This window comes from Podarcis gaigeae (genome assembly GCF_964106915.1).
Source record: "Podarcis gaigeae genome assembly, chromosome: 6".
Taxonomy (NCBI): Eukaryota; Metazoa; Chordata; class Lepidosauria; order Squamata; family Lacertidae; genus Podarcis; species Podarcis gaigeae.
This window is the reverse complement of record NC_139682.1, coordinates 30,820,261-30,839,084: the sequence shown is the minus strand read 5'-3', so window position 1 is coordinate 30,839,084 and position 18,824 is coordinate 30,820,261. Positions and strand designations below refer to the sequence as shown.

The 18,824-nt window shown below is 44.3% G+C and overlaps 2 protein-coding genes across 8 annotated transcripts in view; one reads left to right on the top strand and one right to left on the bottom strand.

The window, feature by feature from the left end:
- Window positions 1-18,824, top strand: part of CHD6 (chromodomain helicase DNA binding protein 6) — a 110,592-nt gene that overhangs the window by 2,171 nt on the left and 89,597 nt on the right. Inside the window, exon 1 of one of the 7 annotated variants that reach the window (XM_083746407.1) lies at window positions 8,803-8,871. The exons of the other annotated variants lie outside the window; for them this stretch is intronic. The gene's annotated coding sequence lies outside the window, so the exon portion shown is untranslated. Of the gene's footprint in view, window positions 1-8,802; window positions 8,872-18,824 lie in introns of those variants that run through there. 7 annotated transcript variants of the gene reach the window in all.
- SLA2 (Src like adaptor 2) overlaps window positions 1-18,824 on the bottom strand; it is a 247,460-nt gene that overhangs the window by 184,816 nt on the left and 43,820 nt on the right. The window lies entirely within an intron of this gene.

Below are 18,824 nucleotides of genomic sequence, written 5' to 3'. Positions count from 1 at the left end.
CAACCAGCAAAACAACTCATTAATTTCAAATCTGGAATATCATCACCCACAGCTTCTTGACCTAGGGCAAGCAAGGGCATCTTCTAACCCTGAAGTGGATTGGAAAACACAAATGAAATCTGCTAATGAAAGCAATTAATGAGCAAGGCTTTCTATGCTGTAAAAGCGGCAACTATCGGTGCTGCCAGCTGATCCGTTCCTTCTCTTTTGCTGTGTGCAGAGCAGACACAGATCTTTTGTGACTTTGCAGTGGTAGTCGCAATAGAAGAGGCATGGCAAGTCACATTAGAGTCACTTCTCATTCACTCTGTTGTCGCTGTCTCCCTGTGAACTTGTAGTCTCATTACGCAGCCGTAATCCTCATCATTTTGATCACTTCTTTGGGGAATTCTTTATGTCTTCTACCAATGACTTTTTACTGGTAATCGGAATGGATTTCTTCGCATTGATCAATAAGCTTCTCAGTCTAAATGCTATAAGAAGTCAAAGGGAAACCCACACACTCCCAAACAGAATGTAAAAAAAAAGGGGGGGGGATAAATCATACGTTGTTGCTGGCTGGTGAAACCATTTTTTATAATATACCAAGCTTTTTCTCTGTATTGACTTGCCTTTATGATAATCGCTCAAAACTTTAAATAAAGTTGGGAACGTATGAGACTAGTGAAGCATTTGATATTTGCGATGCTACTCTTGACAGCAGGGTAGGATGTTCTGAGAGCCAGTCTAGTGTCAATGTGATTGATGGACTGGATCAGTCACAGCCTCTCAGCTTTGGCTACATTGCACCATGGTTGTAAAGATGAAATGTGGGGAATGTATGCTTCTCTGAGCTCCCTGGAGGAAATATGAAATAAATGTGTAATAAATGAAAACAGTAAGTAAGTAAGTATTTGCTAGCCTGCATAGATTTTTCAAATTTATTAGTTTGATCCCTAGATCAGGCTTATCCCTAGATCTTTGATCCCTAGATTAGGCTTATTTCTCACTTTGGTTGTGAACCCATGTCTTGACAAATCTAGAACTCGAAGACCCTTTGACATCAGCTTTTCTATGTGGAAATAGGGTTTTGTTGTTGTTGTTGGCAGTGTTCAAAATTAGGCAGTTGCCAGGTGCATTTTGCACCTGGCTTTTGACCACTTGCGACCAAGTGAAGATGCCTGGGTGCCAGGATGCGCCTGAGGTCTCCACCATCTGGATGTGCATGCCTGGGGATCTTGTTGGTTGTGGTATGAACCATTCAGTGATGAGCAGCTCCTCAACCCATCTAAATCAGTTATAGCCCAGACACAGATTTACCACATCTAGTGAGAACTAAGTTTTAGCTGAGCGAAAAACATGTTCTTAGGATGAAGAATCATGGCCTGCTTCTCCATTGTATCCTTGTTACTGCAATGCTTTGGTAGCATTGCAGGGATATTATCCTGATGCTGAAGGGGAAGTGTGCAGGATTGTTCTGTCAGTGATACAGTGCTTCTTGACTTAACTTGAAAAAGAGGTCCCTCTTTTTTTTAAAAAATGTAGCGTGTACTTGTCAACTGCTGTTAGTTTGGAACACCATATTTAAGTAAAATGACTGTCCTGTTCTTGTTTTCTTTGAAATAAGTCCCACTTTGTTCAGTTGGGTTTACTCATAGTATGTAAGTGATGCATAGAATGACAGCTGTCATTTACTGCAAGGTGTTGCCTGTATATTTTAATAATACATGTATTATCCTGTCATTTTGCATAAAGTTCCAAGGTGGAACAGTGGTACTGCTAAGTTGTTTTGAGCAGCAGTTCGAAAGCACCTCCGGGTGCAAGTAGATAAATAGGGACCGCTTACCAGCGGGAAGGTAAACGGTGTTTCCGTGTGCAGCTCTGGCTCGCCAGATGCAGCTTTGTCACGCTGGCCACGTGACCCGGAAGTGTCTCCGGACAGCGCTGGCCCCTGGCCTCTTAAGTGAGATGGGCGCACAACCCCAGAGTCTGGCAAGACTGGCCCGTATGGGCAGGGGTACCTTTACCTTTACCTTTAAAGAGAAATTTCAGTAGTATTGTTCAAAGTTGCACCCTATTATTGGGAGTGGCTGAGATGTTGTATCTCTTGGGACCAAACAGGAATTGAACAACCTGTTCCTTGTATTCCTTGGTGAGAGATTGTTTCTGCAATCCCTGGTGGGACCTTTGATGAAATCACTAAATCTCTTTGGGATGTTTCCTCTCTGATGTCTTGAAAGCATGGGGCTCTGAGACTTTGCTACAAAACTTAATTTATTTGTATTTGTCCATCATCCCACTTGCTGAACGTAAAACTGCTTTCATACTTATCCTTCATTAGCAAAGATACATGAATTTAAGGTTTTCTTTTGTAAATTTGTTTTGTGTAAATTTGTATTTTGTAAATCTGTTTTTAATTAATTAATTAAACTGGAATCCACACAAAAAACAAATTTACAAAATAAAAACTACAATTCATGTATCTTTGCTAATGAAGCTGGTATCATTACAATTATGCATCTCTTCATTTTCTTTAGCATTTGCAAAACTTGGTGGTAGAAAGGAGAGCCAAATGCAAGAAGAGAAATCATTAATAAAATGATGGAGGAGATTAGAGGCAGTAGACTTTCATTCAAAGAGGCAGATATGGAAATAGGCTTGAGCTTTTGTAAGTAACAGAAGATTTTGTCAGGATAGTTTGAAATCTCTTGTTGAAAGCTACATAAGGTGTGCATTCATGATTGCCTTTTGTGTGTGTGTGTGTGTGTGTGTGTGTGTGTAAGTTAGCATTCCTCACTGGGAACAACCAATTCTTTCTCTTTCCATGATAATCTGGCTGTGTAGACTGCTGATTGGCTCACCTTTGTGACAGTCATGTCAATTGCAGAGTTACTCCCGTAATCCGTTCAAGAGTAGTTCAAAGAGTTTTTTTAAAAACAAATGAGGCGCCAAATAAATGTTTCATGAAATTAACATACTGTATGCTTGGGAGAAAAAAATTATCAAGCAAAAAAACTTTATCTGAAGGAGAAGCAGCAGCAAAAATGGTGCTGGATTTGGTGCCAGGTACCTGTGGGTAAAACGTCAGCGCCTAGGGCTTGCCGATCGCATGGTCGGCGGTTCGAATCCCCGTGGCAGGGTGAGCTCCCGTCTTTCAGTCCCAGCTCTTGCCCACCTAGCAGTTCGAAAGCACCCCTAAGTGCAAGTAGATAAATAGGTACCGCTTTCTAGCGGGAAGGTAAACGGCGTTTCCGTGTGCTGCACTGGTGCTGGCTCGCCAGAGCAGCTTCGTCACGCTGGCCACGTGACCCGGAAGTGTCTCCGGACAGCGCTGGCCCCCGGCCTCTTAAGTGAGATGGGCGCACAACCCTAGAGTCGGACACGACCGTTCCGTACAGGCAGAGGTACCTTTACCTTACCTGTGGATTAAACCACAGAGCCTAGGACTTGCCGATCAGAAGGTTGGCGGTTCGAATCCCTGCGACAGGGTGAGCTCCCATTGCTGTATCCCAGCTCCTGCCAACCTAGCAGTTCGAAAGCACGTCAAAGTGCAAGCAGATAAATAGGTACCGCTCCGGCGGGAAGGTATATGGCGTTTCCTTGCGCTGCTCTGGTTCGCCAGAAGCGGCTCAGTCATGCTGGCCACATGACCAGGAAGCTGTACGCTGGCTCCCTCGGCCAGTAAAGCGAGATCAGCGCCGCAACCCCAGAGTCAGCCACGACTGGACCTAATGGTCAGGGGTCCCTTTACCTTTACGTGTGGTAAAGGAGTAAAGGAAGCAGAGCATTCAGTACAGTAAAAAAATAAAGATGCACTGGTTTCTGGGTATGCTAGTCACACCAGTAAATATCAAGTGGTAATTCTTTTCCTGGGCAGTATTACTTCAAGCTACAAGTAGGAAGATAACATGTTTGAATTCTAACCCCACTAAGCAAAATAAAATCTTTTGTCTGGGACCATGGATTGCTCAGTTGTCACAGTATAGAGCAGATAATGCCAAGATTGCAGGTTCGACCCCCCATGGGACAGCTGCATATTCCTGCATTGCAGGGGGTTGGAGTTGATGATCCTTGGGGTCCCTTCCAACTCTACGATTCTATGATTTTGGAGAGCTCCTGGTGGCTAGGATAGGCCACAGTGATGAGCTGGATGGTTTGGTAGCTTCTTTGAGAACAATTCAAACATAGTCACTTTCCTCCCTGCCACCAGTATCATGCAGGAAACATTTGACCACCTGGTACTGCGAGGTCTCCCTTTAGAATTCAGGCCAATGGTGTAGCGTGGGGGTGGGGGCACAGGAGCAGTTGCCCTGGGCTCAAAATTTCAACACCCAATGCTGCCTCAACACAGCTGCGTGCTTCCGTCACTGGGCTTTGTTGAAAACAGCTTCTCCATGTCAACCAGGAAGGGACCTTTTCAGACTGCGGCTGCCATTTCCTGGGTGACACGGATACCTTTAGGGAGGCAGTTGAATGCATACAGTGGTACCTCGGGTTACATACACTTCAGGTTACAGACTCCACTAACCCAGAAATAGTACCTCGGGTTAAGAACTTTGCTTCAGGATGAGAACAGAAATCATGCAGCGGTGGCACGACAGCAGCAGGAGGCCCCATTAGCTAAAGTGGTGTTTCAGGTTACAAATAGTTTCAGGTTAAGAACAGACCTCTGGAACGAATTAAATACTTAACCTAAGGTACCACTGTACTATGTTCATTTGATGTTTTTAATATTTTGTTGGGAGCTGCCCAGAGTGGCTGGGGCAGATGGGCGGTATATAAATAATGACCTTTGTTGTAGTAGATGTATTACCTACTGGAAGGGCTTTTTGGCTTATATAGAAATGCACAGGAAGAATTTCTTCCCAGTGGACCAATCAAAGGCCTGGAACAGAAGTACTGTGGGTTCATTGGCTAGGTCAACTGAAAAGGGACTCTTCTGTACTGTACTCAATCTTTGGGTTCTACTGAGTTGTACTCAGAGTAGACCTGTTAAAATTAAAGGACCTGAATTAATTAATGCCCATTAATTTCAACACATCTGCTCTGACTATGACTGATAATTGGCTACTGTCTTCTGGAATTCTCTTCTGAGAAATATCTATCAAACCGCTCTTTGCTTTCATTCTGCTGCCAGGCCTGGGACAACGTTGCTATAGAAAGATTTTTCCTGGCTATTAAGTGATTATCTTGATGCAATTTGTTTTTGTCTTTTCAGTTTCATTTGTATTTCAATTGTTACGGATTGCTTCTATTTACATTTTTGCTGTATGTGAAATTTGCTGCTTTATGAACTTATTTTAGTGGAACAGAGAGCAATAAATTTATTAAAATAATGGTATAGACAGTTACTGGTTTGTGATGTGATCTGCCCATCCTATGAACACTTACTACGGCCCTATTAAATATAGTTGAATTTTGAGTAAGGATGCATAGTATCATACTATAAATCTCAGCACTGGTGCACACATGAATTGCTGATGTCTAAAAAGAATAAAAATGTGTTTCAGAAAATCAAAACTAAGAGGTTAAGGTTGATTTAGTGTTTCTCTTGTTTACATTCAAACATCCTGAAATGTGTGCTATTTCTTCTTCAACTATTTGTATCAAAGCGAAAGAAAATCACCAATAGTTGCTTTCTAAGAGCCACTTCAAAGGTGATAGTCTTCCTTCACATATCATAGTACTAACATAATCATAATACAGTGGTGCCTCGCTAGACGAAATTAATCCGTTCCGCGATTCTCTTCGTCTAGCGGTTTTTTCGTCTTGCGAAGCAAGCCCATTGACAGCTTAGCGGATTAGTGCTAGAGCTGTCAAGCGGCTTCCAGCGATCAGCTGTTAAGTGGCTTATCAGCGGAACAGCTGATAAGCGGCTTAGCGGCTTAGGAAAAGGGCAAAAAAAGCAAAAAAAACCCGCTGGGGGACGCAAGATTTTTTCGTCTTGTGAAGCAACCCCATAGGGAAATTCGTTTTGCGAAGCGCCTCCAAAACAGAAAAACCCTTTCGTCTAGCGGGTTTTTCGTCTTGCGAGGCGTTCGTCTTGCGGGGCACCACTGTAATAGCATTTTAGAGTATTCAGACACTTCATATACATTCATTCTCTACTGGCTATTGACTGAAACAGACACACAGAAACACACATTCTCAGTCATGTGAGTGCTAAGTATATGGGGGAAAGGAGGAAAACCATACGTTAGGTGCGTGTGATGTCTGCAGATGCACATTTGGTGTACATGCCCTAAGAGGCACCATTCAGTTGTAGCTTTCCAGTGCATCTATGCACAGCAAGAACAGATGAATATGTACGGCTTGCAAGTTCCCCCCTATTTGTTTATTTTCATAATTTACATCCCAACCATCTGTCAAAAGTACTTTAGGTGCCATACACAAAAATGATACAGTAGTAAACATTAAACTAAAATAATCAAGCCAGTTATTATAGAAGTGTGTGGTTCAAGAAAATACTTACATGTAAGATGAAAGTCACATTTTAAAAGGTGCTGAAGAATGTGACTGACTGCTTTTAGGGCTTTGTGGTAAATATTAACTAAATATCATAAATTGAGCAAACATTTTTACAATGTGTTTTCTCATCATGCAATGTGAAGCTAAGCTTTGCATGGTTTAGTGGGGTGCAGCTGTACAGTGGCACCTCGGGTTACAAACACCTTGGGTTACAAACACTTCTGTTTACATACTCCGGTAACCCGGAAGTAGTACCTCGGGTTAAGAACTTTGCCCCAGGATGAGAACATAAATCGTGTGGCAGTGGCAGCGGGAGGCCCCATTAGCGAAAGTGGTTCCTTAGGTTAAGAAAGGTTTCAGGTTAAGAATGGACCTCTGGAACGAATTAAGTTCGTAACCAGAGGTACCACTGTACTCTATTTCATCATGCTGTGGACCAGAATACTACCTGGAAAGTACTGTTACAATGGTCATTGAATGTTTGTGTTAGAAACAGTTTCCTCTCTCATCTGTATTCCACAAATTTTATTTCACTCTCTCTTGTTATTAGGCATTCTTGCTGCACGTAGCTGATGATGATGATGACTAGCTCTTTCCCAGATCACACTGTACTAACTGAAGAGCCCAAGTCATATGCTGGATGGAAGAATAGACTTGAATCTGATTTCATATTCTTTCTTGACCACTAAGTTGGTGGCCTTGGGCCAGTCCCAGACTTCCTCTCAGGGCTGATATTAGGAAAGCATGAGATAACGCCATGTACCCTGAGCTGTTTGGAGGAGGGATGGAATACAAATGTGATAAATGAAGTCTGACTCTGGTGTAAGCCATTTATTAAAAGGCTGCCTTTGTGCTTCCTCTGTTTGCTCTCGGCCGTACTAGTTCTCTAGCTGATTTTTCTACTACGTTAGCAATTGCACTACCATGTGGATACTCACAGGAAAAATAGCTACCGCTCAGCTCCTCCTTTTCTCCTTAGCCTAGAACTAAGCCTTTCTTTGGTTTAGCATTCTTTCCAAACCTAGACTCATGGTTTATCTGACTCCATGCATAACCAAAAACGCGAACCTTTACACGCTACAAGTTGCTTTACTTTTATAACAAAGACCTGAGTTTCCTGCTTCAGTATTGTTAGTTTTTAATAATTTTGATTTGTCAAAAGGTATGCCAATAATATTTCTGACAGTATTTTCCCTTTATGTCTTCAGAGGCATTGCAAAGATGTACAGGTGGAGTATGCAAAGCAAATTTATTTTCTTTGGCCAGTTTTCTTTTTGGTCAGGAAGGTAGCTTGAGAATGTGAACTTCTTTTTAAGAACAGCTGCAGAAACCACAAGCTTGAGGCATCTGTGCCTTGTATGATCTCTGAGACACAAACTACATGTGATGACAGTATTTGCTGAAACTTGGGTCTGCCTCTGTTGTGTATAAACTGGGGTGGGGAGCTCTGCTTCTTAAAGCAAATGGGGCATACTGGTGAGGAGAATAAACCCCTATCCTCTTACATGAATATATGTAATTATTAAGTATCTATCTGACAGTTTACACTCAGTGGTCTGCAACTATTTTTGAGAAAAAAGAGAGGTCATCATCTGATGACCCCCCCGTAGCCTCCAGACTGGCCTGCCATAGATTCCCCTTTCTCTTGACTCCTTTAGCCTATAGATTAGCACAGCTGGTCATCTTTCAAGGGCATCACAGCACTGATCCTTTTTATACCTCAAGAGCATCAAACTCTTCACAAAATGCTTGAGTAGCAAATTCCAATACCGTACAGGCAACTCCCCATTTGCGCAGTGTTGCGTTTTGGGTCATACTGTGTGTTGTCGGGGCATGCATAAGCCCACCCTGCCCTGTTCTGCCCACTTCTGGGGCTGAAAATGGCGTGCAAGTCAGTAATCACCCATGCCTTGAACGCTTGCAAAATATGTAACAAGTGGCCAAGTTCCCAAGCATGCTGATTGCAATGAAAACTTTACTGAAATTTCATATTTAGCCTTAGCAGGATTTCTATACGACTATGTCAGCCCTAGATATCCCTAAATGCCAGTGGGTTTAAATCTGCAGAGAAAAAGCATTATAACACAACTGAAAGTCAATTAACCCTTGATAGTTATTCTCATTCTCTTATCATTCTCCCATCTGTGCCTTGTATATTTTAAGCAAGAGCTTTGAGAAATCTAATACATTTTCTCTTTTGTGTCTTGTTAATTATTGTGTGTTGCTATTATTTCATTGTTATTAGGCCATTTCTGTATCTTTTAATGTATATTGTAAATTGCCCTTTTAGTAATGTAAACTTCCCTGGGATCTTTGGATGAAGGACAGTTTAGTAATAATAATAATAATAATAATAATAATAATAATAATATCCCTACTCACAGCCAAGCTCTAGTACTAGAAGGCATCTTACCTGTGAAACAAGTGTTGTGTCAATGTTGGAGGGGAGAGGCTTTGTGTGGGTGATGATGGTGAAGCCTTATTTACCTAGGGATCCATCAGCCTCGCCATCCCTGGACCTTGGAGGGAACAAAAGTACCAGGAAAGCAAAATCTTCTTTGGAGAAAAAGTTTATTGAAATCTATGCACAGAGACAATCTGTACATAGAGACAACCAGCAGGATACCTCCTGAAAGCTGGCTGTAAAGAAATACATTTCAGCAAGCCTTCTTATACCTTTTGAGCATTTCCCCCCTCCCATTCCTTCCTCAAATTTTCCCAATCAGCTGGCAAATGTTCAACTTATTCCCTTATATGGCACATCTATCTGCTGGCTAAGCACTTCCTCATACGTGTCTTTCTGCTAGCTAAGCACTTCCCCATACGTGTCTTTCTGCTAGCTAAGCACTTCCCCATACGTGTCTTTTCTTATCTTTGCATTACTTAAGACAGGAAGCGTATGGCAGGAAACATGGTGATGATTCGCCGTGGAAGAAACTAAAAAGTTTTAAAAATTAGTTTCTTCCACTAGATTCACAAAATGTTTAGGGGTATGCATCCCCCTAGAAACCACCTTTTCACCAAGGCGCCCAAACATGGTTTGTAGTTTTGAAATATGAAAACAAATGCATGTTATAAAAGACAGAGTGAGACCTCTTTGGCAGGCTGGATAAATTTGCAAACAGCTGCAATTTTCTGGCTAGCTGGTAAGGCAGGAAGCTGGACTCTTGACCTGCCTGAGTTTAGCAAACACCCATTGTTTGCTAAACTGCCGCAACTGCAAAAACAGGATTAGTACAGGAATTTACTGCAGGAAATATTTGAGAGCAACCCCTACAAGGTACAATGGTACAGAGAAGGTAGAGAGAAATCCTTCTCATACCCTGCATGTATGTCTTGCATTTCTAAAATATTTCTAAAACAGATAGCACAAAAACAGGAAACAGCTCCCAGTCTGCAGAGCTGAAAACAGGAAGCAACTTCTGGCCTACAGAGCTGACGCATTTGCGGTTTCTGCCTAACCACAGCTTTTAGCTTCTTTGCCTTATTAACCCTTCCTTCTCCCTTCACTCCCTCCTCTTCTTTTGAACAATCTATTACTTAGATTCGTTCTGGGGTATGGGTCTATATTCTCTCATAAAAGCAATCACACGAGGTCCCATCGTGTGGGATATCATCTTTTCCCATCATATTCTGCAAGCATTGCATCAAGCAGGGAATACAAAAGCAGAAAAGCAAAAGGATTATAAGCGACCCTGCTATTAATACCATAATATTCCTGATCCAACTACCATCGGGCAGCCAAGAATATAACCAATTCCATGGATCACCTTCTGTAATTTTTTTTTAAGCGGGTTTTCAGCTATCATTGTTTCCATGGGGTCAATTGTGGCCGAAATGCTAACATTGTTATCTGGGATAAACATACAACAATGAGAATGAACTAACACACAAACTCCTCTCTATGTTGAAGATGTTACCAATGGGAATTCCATGTAGCATCAAACCTGGCCGTTTAGCATAAGGTGGTATGTGCATACACAGCCAACAATTGGAGAGATTTAACATTGTGGTGAACTTAAACATATCTTGGACATAAATATTATTCCTCCACATCTTATGATAATTTTCTCCTCGTGATGTTTTATCCAATAACCTAGTCCCCATCTGTCCATGTTCACCAGGTGCAGCACCTTCCTTGTCTCCTGCAACTATGAGAACAAGGAATACTAGGAGGATCATCAAGGGGATAGAAGGATTTGGCTGTTGCCTCCCGCAGAACCTATGACGTTCATGCCAGCAAAAGAAAAGGCACATCCATATGGCAAGGGCAGTTGAAATAACCCCTATCCACCATCCCCAATTACTCCATGGTTCCTCCCACCAATATTCAGGGAGTGTGCTCATTGTTGAAGAGCCCACTGATATTCATGCTCGATTACCTGTTGAGCCTCAAGGGTGAGAGCCCACCGGTGAGCTGATGCTCCCACTATGTGGGTCAACTTTCCTACTAACCCTGTTGGGTGGATTGAACTCTCGTGCTGCCTCCCTACTGACCAGGGCATATGGAGGCTGAAATCCTGGGGTGGCAATTCTTATTTTGGGAGGCTCGAGCCACCACAATTGTCAGAGGTGGTGCTGCAGAATTTACTGGCACTTGTTCAGCAATTTCAATGCACACCTGGTTAAGGCTCCCACCCCTGCAACACTTGCATTAAGATAGGTTCCGTCCCATCTAACGCCTGGATTGAGATTAGAACCTGGTCCATCAGATGAGGTTGGTACAGTGCTCTACCTCCCGAATGACCGTTGGTTACTCCCCCCCAACAGCAAGAGCAGTCCAGAACTTGATAGAATTCGACCGTCTCTGCAACTTCCCGTAGGAGCACTACCCACGCGTGCTGGATAGTGGTGTGGGAGAAGAGCCACAACGGGGAAGTGGGATGTTTCAATATGGTAACCTCATCAAACCCCTGTTTCCAATAGCCAATGAGCACGCCATCTCTTACCACCGGCAAGACGAACCAGTCATAGCAGAGGCCAGCAGGCCAGTAAGGGCGGTATGGCTCAGTGGGGTCAGGGCTGTGGGACATAGAGTAAATCAATACAGAATATAACAGAGAGAAAAAAAGAGAAAATCCTTATGAAAGTATTAAATGTCCTGGTGGACTTCCTGGATTAGTCCTGGCACGGGTTTTTCACGTTGGGGACGCTGCCCGCGGGCGCCCCTCCCATCCAATTCTTCAGCTGTGCGTAGAGATATCAGCTTCCGGTGTGATATCAGCAGAGCGGTTGTCTGCCAGGCATCTGGAGATAGTCAGACGAAGGGAGTTCTCTGGATCTGGTGTAACTGTCCAGTCTGAAATGGCTTTCTTCACTGAGTATGGTGGACCCAAGGGGTAATGCCGACAACTTTCACGGCCGTGGGTGTGGAGAGCAGGACGATATAAGGTCCCTTCCAGCACGGTTGTAGCAGCGTCCGTGCCCAATCTTTTACCCACACTTCATCACCTGGCTCGAACTGATGCAGCCAACACACAGGGGTTGCGAGCCTGGGTCCACCTGTTGAGACAAGAGAAAACTCGGAAGAATATCTGGACTTAATTATTCAATTGCATATCCTGACCAGCATGTGGGGGCAACATTCTGACATATGGGACCGGTCTCCCAACCACAATTTCAAAGGGTGACAGATGGGTCTGTCTTAATGGGAGACTGCGGACCCTGAATAATGCCAGAGGTAACATTGTCACCCAATTAGACCCAGTTTCCTGTGTCAGCTTGGATGGCTGATTCTGGGGTCTGTATGCTGTATGCAACTTTCAGTTGTAGTGCCTTAGCCAACTCCTGCAACACTGAGTGAGCAAAGGCTGGTCCATTGTCAGCTTCTGCCCCTTTGCCAGGTTTAGGGCTCTGGTGAGCGCAGTTAATTCTGCCATCTGGGCCAATGTTCCAGGCGGGAGTGACTTTGCTTCGATCACCTGGTCCTCCAGGGCTACCACTGCATAACCTGCCTTCCGGTGTCCAGCCTCAATGAAGCTGCTTCCATCCATAAACCATGATGGCCACTGGGGGTCTGCTTTATCTTTAAGGTCAGGCCTGCTAGAGTACACCTCATCCATTACTTCAATGCAGTCATGCGTGGGCTCCTCACCTTCTCCTACCGGTAATAGGGTAGCTGGGTTGAGGGCTGTGGTGACTTGGAATTCCTAACGCGGATGTAGTAGTAGCATCTGACATTTCCTCATTTTAGCCTGGGAGAGGAAATAGGTGCCTCTCAGCAGATGGCACGCTGATTCTTTCCTAAGCGGCCTCGCCCTCCTCCCCGGGCGGTTTCTCCCAACGGTGGACCTCCCATCCTCAGGGCCATCAACTTCTTTGCCTGGTACTTCTTTTTCTTCTGGGCCTCTTCCTCTTTCTGATTATAAGTGGTCTGGGCTTGTTCCAGCATCCATTCAAGGGTGTGGCCCATAAAACCATTGTGGTTTTTTTTTTCCTTCTTGTTTTTTTTAAATGTTCCTGCGGATATCGGGCGCTGCCTGGGCTACAAAGGCAGTTTTTATGATAGGGACATTGGCAGCCTCATCTGGGTCCACAGGGGTATACTGGCGGTAGGCTTCCTTCGGCCTCTTTAAGTAGGCTCCAGGGGCCTCCTCTGTTCCTTGCACTATTTCTCTGGCCTCCACAAAGTTGGTGAGTTTTCTGGCTGCCCTCCTCATGCCATTTAAGACATTCTGGCGATAATGGTGAGGGTATTTTGCCCTTCAGTGGTCTGATTTGCTGGGTTTTCCTCAAATGAAGGGTTTTGGTTCCTCCAATTATAAATTTCTGCACTAGAGAAGGGGACATGTTGAACTGTATAAGTTCTATTGGGCACCACCCCATCAGGTCCCGCGGGGGCCAGAGGGTCATACACTCTGCGGAGAGGCATCACTCTGGCCACGCCCTTTTCCTGTGCTTTATGTGCCCTATGGAGGGTCACACTTTTCACTGCCTTCCTCTGTCCATGTCTTATTATTTTTGGTTAGCTCAACTAATCTTTCTACAAACTCTTCATCCTCATCATCCTCTTCTCTTTCTTCCCTTTCTTTATCTTTGCCCAGGTCTAACAATGCATTGTCCACGGGATTGGGGGCTGGGCCATCTGCTCCCTGTGGCGGGGGTGGTGCCAGGGCTGTTGCCGGGGCATGGGGTGGTGGGGCATCAAAACTTTATCTTCTTCCCTCTCTAAATCCTGGAGGACTGGGGGTTGTCCTCCTCTCTTCCTGACTGAGCAGATACGGCTGCCTGAGACTTTTTGGCAGCATGACTTCAACCAAGGGGGGCGGTTCCTTTCCACATTGGTCTTCCAAGTGGAAATATAGGGGATTTGATCAGAATGGACATTCAAAATATTCTGATATAATGGATTAAATGAATTGCAAATCAAGGGTCCTGGTGGACGGCCAATTTATTCTTCTGGGTGGGCCAATCTAATTCACAATGTCCTCATCCTCCCCTCATCAGCTTGGATCCCCAAAAGCCTTCCAAAGGGGTGCTTTTACTTTGGCCAGAACCCATTTCTTCCAGAAACTCCGCTCCTATTCACAATAAAAATTCTCTCATACTTCATACACTACTGATTGTGATTTGGCGAGGTCGCCCTGCCAAAAAATGCACAATCCTGCAACCGCTCGGCCAAGGGGAATGCTAAACCCCGACCCTCATACACCAAGACAAACACTGGAGTATCTGGTACACACACACCACACAGAACACACCAAAAATCACAATATATATATATCCCACCCTCTTCTGTTCCCAACTTCTGCTGGTGGCATTCTCCTGCACAACCCTGCAATCGCCCAGCGAAGGGGCACTAATACCCCAGCCCACACTCGACAATTCAATCACTGGAGTATCTGACATGCAACATACAACATACAAATCACATCAATATAATTTCCCCTTATTCCTGGTGGCTGGCACTCTATTGCACAACCAATTCCCTTATTCCTGGCTGGCACCTTATTGCCTGTGACACCCTGCCACAACCAGGGGAGGTTGATCAAGCCTCCTGCCCTTTTCCGTCGGGCTGCCCTTTCCGTCGGGCTTACCTGTTCCGCTGCGGACCTGTCCCCTTTCGGCGCCGTCCTCTTTTCCTCCCTCAACAAGATGTCTCCACTCCAGAACAGTGTGGCTGGCTCCCCCCCACGAAACAGGCGGGGTGCGCACGGGGAGCCTGCAAAACGCTGCCGAGCTGTTCACCTTGGTTGAGCCTGGCCCTCCGGTCCGTATTGGGGAGGAGGCTAATCCCGGCACGAGCCCCCAAAGAAATGAAGCCTTATTTACCTAGGGATCCATCAGCCTCGCCATCCCCGGACCTTGGAGGGAACAAAAGTACCAGGAAAGCAAAATCTTCTTTGGAGAAAAAGTTTATTGAAATCTATGCACAGAGACAATCTGTACATAGAGACAACCAGCAGGATACCTCCTGAAAGCTGGCTGTAAAGAAATACATTTCAGCAAGCCTTCTTATACCTTTTGAGCATTTCCCCCCTCCCATTCCTTCCTCAAATTTTCCCAATCAGCTGGCAAATGTTCAACTTATTCCCTTATATGGCACATCTATCTGCTGGCTAAGCACTTCCTCATACGTGTCTTTCTGCTAGCTAAGCACTTCCCCATACGTGTCTTTCTGCTAGCTAAGCACTTCCCCATACGTGTCTTTTCTTATCTTTGCATTACTTAAGACAGGAAGCGTATGGCAGGAAACATGGTGATGATTCGCCGTGGAAGAAACTAAAAAGTTTTAAAAATTAGTTTCTTCCACTAGATTCACAAAATGTTTAGGGGTATGCATCCCCCTAGAAACCACCTTTTCACCAAGGCGCCCAAACATGGTTTGTAGTTTTGAAATATGAAAACAAATGCATGTTATAAAAGACAGAGTGAGACCTCTTTGGCAGGCTGGATAAATTTGCAAACAGCTGCAATTTTCTGGCTAGCTGGTAAGGCAGGAAGCTGGACTCTTGACCTGCCTGAGTTTAGCAAACACCCATTGTTTGCTAAACTGCCGCAACTGCAAAAACAGGATTAGTACAGGAATTTACTGCAGGAAATATTTGAGAGCAACCCCTACAAGGTACAATGGTACAGAGAAGGTAGAGAGAAATCCTTCTCATACCCTGCATGTATGTCTTGCATTTCTAAAATATTTCTAAAACAGATAGCACAAAAACAGGAAACAGCTCCCAGTCTGCAGAGCTGAAAACAGGAAGCAACTTCTGGCCTACAGAGCTGACGCATTTGCGGTTTCTGCCTAACCACAGCTTTTAGCTTCTTTGCCTTATTAACCCTTCCTTCTCCCTTCAATGGCAGCTGTTTTAGTTGGAACCTTAGGGTATAGGCTTTATTTTTAAATCCTCTAAATTAAGAGTTGCTTTATGTGTGTGTTTATATATGATAAGAGAATATAGGACTTGTGTTTCTAAGGAAAGTGATCTTGTTTTGTTGTATATTTGGGGGAATTGGGTAAAAGTAAAGAATTCTCTGAAGTTTTCTTTAATGGCCTGGTCTATTTCTATAGACACTGGCCACATAGTTCCTGGTGCCCAGCAAGGACTCAACCAGAGCAAGCCCAAGATACAGTGGTGCCTGGGGCAGAAAATCCAAATGCTGATGATCATGTATGTTTTCCTCTACTGTCAGAGGCAGTTTGCTTCTGAGTTCTAGCACCTGGAAACTGCAGGAGAGGAGAGTGCTCTTGTGCTCAGTTCCTGCTTGTGAGCTTCCCTTAGGCATCTGGCCACTATGAGAACAGGCTACTGGACTACATGGTCCACTAGCCTTTCCAGCAGGCTCTTCTTATGTGTTTACCACAGGATACAATCCGTCAGGAATGGGTTCTCTGCAGCTACTTCCTGTGCAATGAACAGGAGTTGTGCAACAGCTCAGTAACGCTCCCGTGCAGTTCCTATTTATTTCATTGGAGCTTGCACATGAGAAAATTCCCGGTGGCGATGATATCTGTCTCCCTCTCTTTTATCTGAGGCGCCTGTCTCATTTTTCCTCTTGATAAAGGCTATCTCTATCCTGCACTGGTGCATCGGGAAGGGGACATAGTTCTCTTAATGCTAGATCTTAAGAGCCCCTGGGCAATTGCAGATGGATGATATAAGATGGTTAGTGCTAGGTCTAATGTTTCTAGTAGTTACTGCAAAGGTGGGAGATTGCACTGTCAGTCTTTGTGCAGCAACAGGGATGTATATACTTGGGCTGTGCATTTGTTGCTTTGACCTTTAGCGCACCTTCTTACAGTTTTAATGGAAGATAGTTCAATTAATTTAAATCACAGGAGAAAATGTATTTGTTTGTAGGCAGGCGATTTTAGGTCCACAGGTTTTTCAACTCGAGTAGCAACTACAGCCACGTGGAAGCAGTTTGAAGGAAGAGAAGAGCCTGTGAAAGGGAAGGGAGGGCAACGGGCCAGTCTTAACACCACAAGTCTATATGCATGTCTTCTAAGGAATAAGCAGGCACCCCCAAATTGAACAGTTCTATCTTGTGCTTTTAGTCTGTAACGCTAATGTTATAGTAACAGTGCCTGTGTGGGTGTGGTTTTTGAGGCAGAGATTTTCAAAGAACCGGAACACTCCTTTTACGGGCTATAAGCCTCGTTTGGGAAACGTATGGCTGACTTGCAGGTTCTGTGCGACATATCTCTGGAATCCTGTGAAGGCCAGCCCCTCTTCTGGAAACAAAGTGTTTCTAGTTCTCATTGTGATGGAGAAAGCTTGGAAATGTGGTTGCTGTGTTGTAAAGGCAAAATGAGCTGGAAACGTCTTTGTGTGCAGATTTTTAAAAATGTGGCTACAATAGCAGCAGTGCCTTGCTTGAGGAATGCGCTCCTTCTGGAAGTTCAGTCGGTGCCAAAGCTTGCTTTTTTGCACACGATTCTGTATGATCAGTGTGTTTCAGAGTTCTATTTTGAATTAACAAATTAATACAATATTATTATATAGAAAATATATACCGTGATTTAAATTTTTGTATTTGTACCCGTAAGTGGTCCTGGGGTCTTAGGACGGTTGTGATGTTAGCCATAAACAAACAAACAAACAAACAAACAAACAAACAAACAAACAAACACAAACAAAAAACCAGAAGGTTATTTAGATGTTACGTTTCTGTGCAGTTGCACCATTAGGGTCTTCAATGCATTCTCTTGGACCGTTAGGCCCTGCTTATTCAACTTGTTTTGACAGGCAAAAAGACTGTTAACAACACTGGAGAACCCATGATCTAATGCAGGGATGTTGAGGATGCCCTCAATAGATTGCCTAAGGGACTGTAGCTCCTGGCTGAAAAAAAGGCCCCCTACTCTTAATGTGGGATGTGGGTGGCACTGTGGTCTAAACCACAGAGCCTAGGGCTTGCTGATCAGAAGGTCAGCAGTTCGAATCCCCGCGACAGGGTGAGCTCCCGTTGTTCGGTCCCAGCTCTTGCCCACCTAGCAGTTCTAAAGCATGTCAGAGTGCTCCAGCGGGAAGGTAAATGGCATTTCCATGCACTGCTCTGGTTCGCCAGAAGCGGCTTAGTCATGCTGGCCACATGACCCAGAAGCTGTCTATGGACAAATGCTGGCTCCCTCTGCCTATAGAGCGAGATGAGCGCGCAACCCTAGAGTCGTCCGTGACTGGACCTTACGGTCAAGGGTACCTTTACCTTTTTTTTTACTCTTAATGTACACTATGCAAAACTTGACACATTGTGGTTTGCTGTGTTTAAAAGGTAACCTATGAAATGTGTCATAGTGCTTCTTCTGAGGTGTTGATCTGTGTCTGTATATATTTTTGGGGTGTTCATGGAGGGGTAGTACCTATGCTGGGGGGCACGTTATGCTCCTTCTGCGGTAGTTTGTCCACCTTTGCTACCAACCCTCCACTCAGCTTTCACTTATGGCTCCTGCAAGCTGACAGTGGCCACACCCTGGGAACGGCTTTGATCGGCTGTCTAGTCCAGGTGCGGGTAGCTGATGGATCTTAAACCTCAGTGAGTTAGGCATTTCTCCTGCATGCGAAGACAATCAAGTGCTGACCCACCACTGTCCGCCTGCTTCAATGGGTGCTTGGAGCTCAGAGGACTGTGATATCTAAGCCTCTCAGAACATAAAGGGCACAGTCCAGAGAATGATCTCCTGTGCTTTCCCCCTTGAAGTGAATGGGAGATATGCAAGAGCAACAGAGCTCGCATAGGAGACCTTCTTGTTAAATTATGCCCATGGTTTTGCAGTGCACCTGAAAGGTGAATAAAATACTGAACAATTCTTTTAAAGACATGAATGGTAGTTTTCAATGAAGAAAAACGATAGTGCTTTAAAAAAATCTACTTGAAATTAACGTTATTTCAACCCGTGTTAAGCCTTAAGCTTAGTGCAATTTATTATGTCACTTGAA